This window comes from Pinus tabuliformis, chromosome 3_1 (assembly GCF_031772625.1).
Source record: "Pinus tabuliformis cultivar Carrire ecotype Pingquan chromosome 3_1, CPIR1, whole genome shotgun sequence".
NCBI lineage: Eukaryota > Viridiplantae > Streptophyta > Pinopsida > Pinales > Pinaceae > Pinus > Pinus tabuliformis.
The window spans coordinates 689,314,372-689,323,399 of record NC_142301.1 but is presented as its reverse complement, the minus strand read 5'-3'; positions in this window follow the sequence as shown (position 1 = coordinate 689,323,399).

Here is a 9,028-nt window from a genome sequence, read left to right as displayed (position 1 = left end):
CATAATATAATCAAATCCGACATAACAATAATAATGTAAGGGCACAATAATAACAATAATGGGCTTCTATGGGGCACAATAATAACAATATGGGGACAACATGGGCACAAAAATATAATAATGGGGTTGTACTAATAACAATAATGGGTTACACTAGTATTATAAGGACCTAACAATGGACTTGCTTTGTGATCTGTCGAGACTCCTCCCCTTACAACTTACTACTCATCATTTTGCTGGAGAACCTTGGAAACTTCGCCTCTTCGATAAAAACTTTGATGTATGGAAGAAATCACAGGAGCAATGGATCCTTTTCTTCAATGAGGCCTTGAAAAAAACACCCAAGGGTGGCAAGAGGGGGAGGGATTATTTTCGGTTCTAATTGAAAGCAAGAATTCTAATACGCATGGGGATGAGGACAAAGGACAAACAATTTGGCTAAAATGTATGGGATCTTCCTCGGTCTCCAATTAGCTTAAGAGAGGGGTGTATCTAAATTGTGATCATTGGGGATTCCCTTAACATTATTCAATATCTCCTTAAGGGTTCCTCTCCTAAAAATAATCAACTAAGCCTCCTTCTAAGTAGGATCACAAGTATTCTTGTTTATTCTCTCATAAGTCTTATTTCCACATCTTGCAAAGCCAGAACAAAATAGCGAATGCAAAAGAAAATCGTGTGTACCTTCTAGAACCAGGGAAATTAGTTATCAATGGTGTCCGATATTTGAAAGTCATCCCATTAAGTTCTCTCTTTATGAATACCCTCTTCCTATCAATAGAATGGTAGTTAAATGTGTGTATAAAGGAAACAAGGCTAAGTTAATCCTCCTAGTCAAGATCTTTGTCCCATAAAATATTGGCAGGCGATGTTATTTTAATTGGCATCATGGTAGTGTCATCAAGGTTGAGTTGGATGGATGAACGCATGCTAATCATGCGTGTTCCATCTCCATGCATGTGGATTTGTTTACGAAGGGTTTGATTTCTTTTATCTTTCTCATCCTCGCTCAATCTTTCCATAGGGTTGCAAGGTTGAGGAAATTAATTAAATTTATAGTTGATTTGAACTTTGGTGCATGGGAAATTCCATTCCTCGAGCTTATAGGCATGAATGAAACCCATTCAGAGAAGTTTCTGGAGATTAGCCTCTATTCATGGTTGTCAGAGCAAGGTTTTATTTTGGGTGGTTGGTGGTTTCTCTTTGCCTTTTCTACTCAAATAGGTGAAGGGAATCTGGCTAGCTCCGTACTCTTTTCTCTGTGAATTCATTCAGTTACAGTTCAAGGATTTTATGAGCACTTGGTGTTGCAAAGGGAATGTTTCCAAGTAATATGCTATGAGGTTATTACGAAGTCTAAGGCATCTATGCTCACTAGTTTAGTTTCTCTCTCAATTGTTGTGCCTCTAATTGTTCAACCTTTTCTCTAAAAAGTAGAGTGACCTTAGCATTAAAATCTTGGTTGAATGTAAAGTTGCATGTTCTTCTTAATTTCCCTTACCCCAAGTTGATTTCTCTCTTTAGATTAATATGTTATCCTCATCTAGTTTGTTTATTGTCCCATGCCTTCTTTGGAGCACTCTCCAATCCCCGAGCAATATGTTTCCTCCTTCAGCTGGCCTCATCCATTCCTCCCTTCCCTGTGCTCTAAGATTTCCAAGGCTCCCCTTCTCTTCACTAGTATTTTCAGTCCCGCCCCCACTTGCTCCCGCGTATTAGGCTCTTAATGGCTTATATGCCCCTGGAATTAATGGCTTAGATGCCCCTGGGTTGCGACTCCTCAAGCCACAGGTCAATCCTGGAGGATCACAAACAACTTGACAAACAAAACAAAAAAGGCCTAGTTGTCGGGACCCATTCTTTGTTATTTTTTTCTTTATTTTCCTCCCTATGTTTTGCTTATGGGGGGGTTTTAGAGTTCCAATAAATATTGAAACTTGTAAGCTTACGTAGTGATCTTATTATTAACGTTGTCAGTCTTATCCTTATCTATTGAGTCATCAGTCTTATCTTCTAGCTATCACTAGAAGCCTATATTGTTCCTTTAAATTAGGTTCATGTATAGCTCATTTTCTCAAGTAGTGAAGTTTGTTTTCTCTTCATTCTTCATGTTGTGATCTCTTAGTAGAAGGATTGTTTAGCCTTGCAGTTTGATCCTTGGGTATTTTAATACTCTTTCATAAATCGATGTTCCTCACTCTTCCCAATAAAACAAATATGAATAGGGTAGGTCGAGCAGTAGCAACTTTAGTGGCCCATCAAATAAGATGTCGATAGATCCTCCCGCTTGATAAAGAAGTTTCTCTCTTAATGGGGAAATTTTGCCAGTTTTTTTGTTGCAATATAGTCTACAAAATGTATGTTAATAGGAAGTTACTATAGGATAGTCTTAGGTCCTTATTTATGATGTCTCTTGAAGAGTCTGAACCAAATGACAAAATGTAATCTCTCTGTGGGTTTTTGTTGTGAACCAATGTATACTTAATTCCAATCTAATCACTTTTGTCAAAAAATAAAAACATTTTATTAGTGTGTTGCTCAAACCCAACATAGATCCATTTTAACTGTAGACCTTCCAAGAGCCAAGAGGAATCAAATCTCTTGATGTATAAACATTTCCTAAATTTTACACTAAGAAAGAGGTTTGCACATTGAAAGTTTTTATCACTCTCGGCGCTTGATAAATCCAAAAATAAGATGGATCTTTGTTGGTTTTATATATAAAGATGTGAGATTTATATAAATATAAATAGTATTATTAAGAACCAGCATAGAACCATCTTAATTTTGGATCTACTAAATGCCAAGAGGAATCAAATCTCTTGAAGTGAAAACCTTTCCTGAAGTTTTGCACTCAAAAATGTGTTTGCACCTTGAAAGATTTGATTCCTCTCGATGTTTGGTAGATATAGAGTAAATATGGGTCTTTTCTTATATGTCATCAATTTAGTCTTTTATCAAATTTGTAATATAGGAGGTCACTTCACAATACAATAGTTGTGTGAGATACTTGAAACCAACATTTATGTATGGAGTACAAAATCACAAATTATTATCTTCAAGTTCTATTTAACTCATGCTTCATTTAGAATAGTTTATCTTGCTTAACTTTCCCTAGGTCCCCCACATACATTTCCAAACATTACATCAAATTGATAACAAAGATGTTATTTGCATTGATCACTTGAAAATACTAAAGTGCATTATTGAATTAGAGCTAAACAAAGCTAGCTTCCTTGTAAACATTGCTCTAAAGAATATAAGCACTAGAAAAAACTGGTATTCATTCTACACTCAAGGAAGATGTAGAACTAGAAGCAATAAAACCTTCTATAGTTAAGAAACTAAATGACAAAAGAAAAAGATAAAAGCAAGAGAACAAGTTGCACCGTTCAATTGCATTCAAGAGGCTATTAGCACAATGATGGAAATCACCTTTGTGAAAAAGTTGGAAAAAATATTTTTCCAAATTGACCACGTGAAACAAGAAATATGAAGGTAGGATGCACTAATACTCAAGTGTGATGTCCAAGAAAACAAAACCAACAAAATAAAGAATTAATGCTTGTTAAGACCTTGAAATTTGTAAAAGAAAGGATAGTGTAAAAAGCCTAGGATGACCCTTGCATAAATAAATAACTTGGGTACAAAAGGGTTCAAATTAGACTCATAGGAACAATTTTGATCGTTCTTGTAGGTTTGGATTGGGTTCGAGTTACATTGTCCAGAAGTATATTATACTTGATAAGTGTTCTCGTGCTAAAATTAACCTTGGAATACAAAATTGCTAATTTCTCTAGGAAGGTTCTACTAAAAAATATAATGGCTACTCTTTATGAATTATATATCACTATGCTCTACAAGAATGAAAGTCTTCTTGTTAATAATGGATGGGAAGAATTCTTCATCCAAAACATTCATGAGAATATAGATAAGTATCAAACATATAACTATTAAATTTTATGACAATAGTGGTCTTAACAGATACTTGAAAACATCGTATGTTATTATGATCAAGCTCATTTATTTAATGATTTAGAGAACAAGATTATACAAATTGCGACTTCAAAAAGACTTAAATAATTAAGATTTTTCTAAAACAAATTAACTAAAAAACGAAATTTTCTAAGTCTATTTTGTGGATTTAGTTAGCAAAATAATGTTGTCAAACATTTTCCTTATAAATCAATATAATAACGAAAGATTTTAAATGCCACTCATAATTTTGTACACATGGTTAATCATTAGTAGACATTGTACTAACATTGTTTTTAAATGAATTCAAATTCTTATAAACCAAATTTCAAATTTTACTTGGATATTTGTTTGCAAAGGAAAATTTATAATTTAAATGGGAAATTTGATTAAAAAACACGATGTACAGAAACAACCTAACAAAGTATTACAATTGCAAGTTTCATTTCTATCCTAAAAAAATATACATGAGAACATATATTTTTGAAATGATATGAGAACTTGGTCATCCTACATTCTTTGACAAATAAAGCTAGTCCCGAAAAACTTTGGTGGCAGTTCATTACAAGAAACTAGAAACCAATGTATATTATTATAAATAATGAAAGCGTTTATGAAGAGAATATTGACAGATTCATTCAGAGACATCTTGTTAAATGTAATCAACAAAAATTTAAATTTGACTTTACACAACAATGAAATATTCATAGAGGGAGCACAGATATTTTTTTTGATAAAGTACCCATTGAAAAACAAGCTTCACAAGACAATATTTTAAAATTTATTGGATAAAGTGGTCATTGAAAAACAAGCTTCACATGACAATATTTTAAAATTTATTAAAATTTATTGATAAAAAAGTACCATGAAATTCAACACTCATAAAAAAATATCTTTAAGATTTGAATTCATTATCACAACAAATTTTATAATAAATATTGAAAATCATATTGTACATTTAATATGGGACCATCTTAATAAAAATATATATTTAATTTTCTAAATCTAAAAAGCGTTTAGAGAATTTTAGAGACAATTTTAATAAAAAGGTATATTTAATTTAGAGAATTTTAGAGACAATTTTAATAAAAAGGTATATTTAATCTTCTAAGGTTTTAGAAAATTTTAGATTTTGTAAGTTTAAATAAAAAAGTATATTTAATTTTTTAAATCTAAAAATGTTTTAGATAATTTTAGATTGGGTAGGTTTATAGAAAATATTAGACTATATAAAGTTTAGAAATAATTTGTTTTTGGAAAAGTTATGATAGGTTCTTAAAATCAAGAGACTTGTTTTACATCTTCCTTTCTCTAAGTAAAATCAAGAGACTTATTTTACATATTTCATTCTCTAAGTATGATAAAAATGTAATGCATTTGTTAAGTTAAGTAAGAAAAAGCAAAGATCCCAAACTTCATGAATAAAATTTTTGTTTATGCTATATCATTTGGTTTTGGTTCCTGTGTGGTTTTAGTTGTGGCGCTCTTCCATCAATTTTGGTATTAGAGTGAGGATTACAAATACTTATATTTGAGTTGGGTTTCTAACGTAGATGTATGGATTATCACAGATGGATTGTGTAGTTTTTCGCACATGACACCTTTGTTGGATTATTGTATAGATTAATGCATTACTTAAGTAACGTTGTGACTTGGTTGTGTTTGAACCAGAGCTAGATCAATGGACTAGTCATTGGAGTTGCAACCAATGTGTAGACACAAAAGCATGGAGTCGGATAGTGAGTAGATGTTGTAAAATAAAAGAAAATGTTGAAGCATGTGCTAAATGCTAGAAATGTGTACGCTGCCAATTGAAGTTTGATCTTGCATGCAAAATGAATGTGATAAAGAGTGCAAGCGTGGGTCGGAACTAGATTGTGTGTGGATTGATTGATATTTTCCAGCGTGGATGCTGTTGAAATTTGGTACCAGGAGGCAGGTGGTTCCCTAAGGGAAAAGTGTCCAAAAGAATTTAATTTTTCTCCTAAAGTGACTTTATAATTTTTATAAAGTCAAATCTAGTTTAAAAATGACTTTAAGTGATAAAGTTACTAAAGTCTAATTTTAAAGTGACTTTAATAAAGTCAATGTAAAATTAGAAAGGAAAAGTGACTTTGGAAATAAATGACTAAGTGGGTCCTTATTAAACTAGGGTGAATTAAAAAATAGAAAGTGAGATTTAAATGAGCATTTAATCTCAGCCCTAGATCTCAATCTATTTCAGTCATTGGATTTAGGGATCACCCAAAAGTCACTTAGGGTTATATTAAAGGAGGAAAATGAGGAAAAGGTCATTCATTTATTTCATGAGCAGATTGGGAGAAGAAGAGCAAGATAGCAAGGGAGATTTCTGGACAGGGAGGAGAAGGAGGCAGCAGCTTGGCACACATTCCAAGGCAGCATTCCAGCAAGTCCGTACAGCTGAGTTAGCATACAGTGAAAGACAGATTTTGGGCACGATTTTTACAGGTTTTTGGCATAGAAATCGAGGAAATCATACAACAGAATTTCTGGCAACTTGCACGATTTTCTAGGCAGGCCGTACAACAATTTTTTGGCACAGAAATCAAGGAGGATGTACAGCATTTATTGTTGTTCAGATTTTGTTGTTTGCAAGTTTTTCAGTTGGTTGTGAGGCACGGAAAACGAGATAAGTTGTAAAAGTTTACTTACTGATTTTTTGTTGAATATTTCTCACTGTAAAAAGCATTTTTCAGAAATAAGAAGGAGCTCTCGAACTGTTTTTCCCCAAGAGTTGTATGGGGTTTTTCCAGGGTCACCTTGACCAAAAATCACTGTGTTTAAATGTGTTGAATGGTTTTTTATATGTGTTGATTTTTATATTTCTGCATTTTCCAGCATTCTGTAAAATTTCCAGAATTTGTGTTTTCAGCAAAATTTATTTTTCAGTTGTTAAATGTATGGATATGGGAAAGGGAATTTAACTATTTTGGAGCAATAAGGTGAAGTTGAAAACCAGGGTGGGAAATGAAATTTTTTTACATGGTATTAGAAGTTGAGTGCTGAAGTGCAGTTTGGGACAGCAAGGAGGAAAATTACAGCCTACTGATTTTTTACTCAGAAAATTCTAGCAAGCTGATTTTTCACAAACAACATTTTTATCTTTATTACAGCAGTGCTATTTTTCAATTTTAGGATAGCAGGATGTCGTTGAAATTGAGGGTGGAGGATAGGCTGGATGGGCATACAAATTACAGCGTTTGGAAGGAGAGAATGCAAAGTATCTTTGAGGAGGCAGAAGTCTGGGACATCATGGTGCATACCACACAGAACCCTGTTGTTGTGCCTACTGATGCTACTCAGTTGGCTAAGTATAATAAAAAGAACAACAAGGGTAAGAGACTGATTCTAGACGGAGTCAAAGACCATTGCATTCCTCATGTGAGAGGAAAGAGAAATGCCCATGAGATGTGGATAGCATTGTCCAATCTCTACCAGAGTACCAATGAGAACCGGAAAATGGTCCTGAAGGAGAAGCTGAAGACTATTAAGATGGGTAATGATAGTGCAGTTGGATATCTCACAAAGATTACTAATGTGAGAGATGAGTTGGCAGCAGTTGGAGAGGACATTCCACCCACTGAGTTGGTGCAGATTGCAGTGAATAGCCTCCCCCGTTCATGGATGAACTTTGCTGATGGGGTTTGTGCACGTGAGACCCTTCCCACATGGGAGAGGTTTTGTGATGATTACATTCAGACAAAGATCATGAAAGGTCAGCTTGGGGCAGCCAAGCCAGTTGAGCAGGATGAGGATGTAGCACTGTCGGCAGGAGGCAAGAAAGGCAAAGGGAAGAAGCAGGCTTCCACAAGAAACGATGGGGGCAAAGGCAAAAGTAAAGGTAAACAGGGTAACACACAGAAGGACTATTCCAAGGTGAAGTGTTGGAATTGTCAAAAGATGGGACACTATGCAGTTGTGTGTCCGGAGAAGAAGAAGAAGAAGGGAAGAACCTGAGCGTGGCAGCTTCAGCAGAGGTTGAGGACTTTGCAGTTCGTTTTGACCGGGAGTTTGGGTTCACTGCGTATGAGTCCTCTAGTGCAGGATCACTTGCCACACAGGTTCAGAGGGAGCATGCTTTTCCCTCGATTAGCAGAGCATCTTCGGGTCTCTGGTATGTGGACAGTGGGGCTTCACGTCACATGACAGGAGTCCATGAGTACTTCTCAGAGCTTTCAGAGAGTGGTACTGATATAGAGGTAATACTCGGTGATGACAGAGTTGTTAGAGCAGTCGGTGTGGGGACACTGACATTTCAGAGAGAGTCCAAACCTCCCTTGAAGGTGTCAGATGTTCTTTATGTGCCAGGGATGAGGAAGAACCTCATATCTGTCTCAGCTTTGGAGGACAGAGGATATGAGGTACTGTTCAGGGGAGGACAGGTGTTGATGTATCCCAGAGGCACTCCAGCTTATTCAGCTAGAGTGATAGGTGTACGCCATGCAAAGGTGTACAAGTTTGCATTCCAGTCCCTTTTGGCATTGAGCAGTAGTACCGACAACAAAGCTAGCAGTTCTGAGCTGTGTGAGATTTGGCACCGCAGGATGGGACATATGTATCTTGGAGCCTTGAGGACCTTGTGGGAGATCACTACAGGTGTGCCAAATTTGAGTACTCATCACTTTGATACTTGCTGCAGAATGTGCGATGGAAAGTTTGCCAAATCCGCTTTTCCCAGTAGTGACAGCAGAGCGACTGGGATACTTGATTTCATTCTGATGTGAGCGGTCGGATGTCTCATGTTTCCTTGAGTGGATATGAGTACTATGTTTTATTCATTGATCATCACTCCAGGAGGACCTGGATATTTCTTGAAGACCAAGAGTGAGGTCTTCAAGTGGTTTCAAGAGTTCAGAGCTCTTGTGGAGACACAACAGGTCGAAGATCAAGTCCCTGAGGTCGGACAATGGAGGAGAGTACACCCTTGGAGAGTTTGTTGACTATTGTGCGAAGGCAGGCATTAGGAGGGAGTTCACTGTTCCTTACAACCCCCAGCAGAACGGGGTTGTAGAGAGGAAGAACAGATCCATCG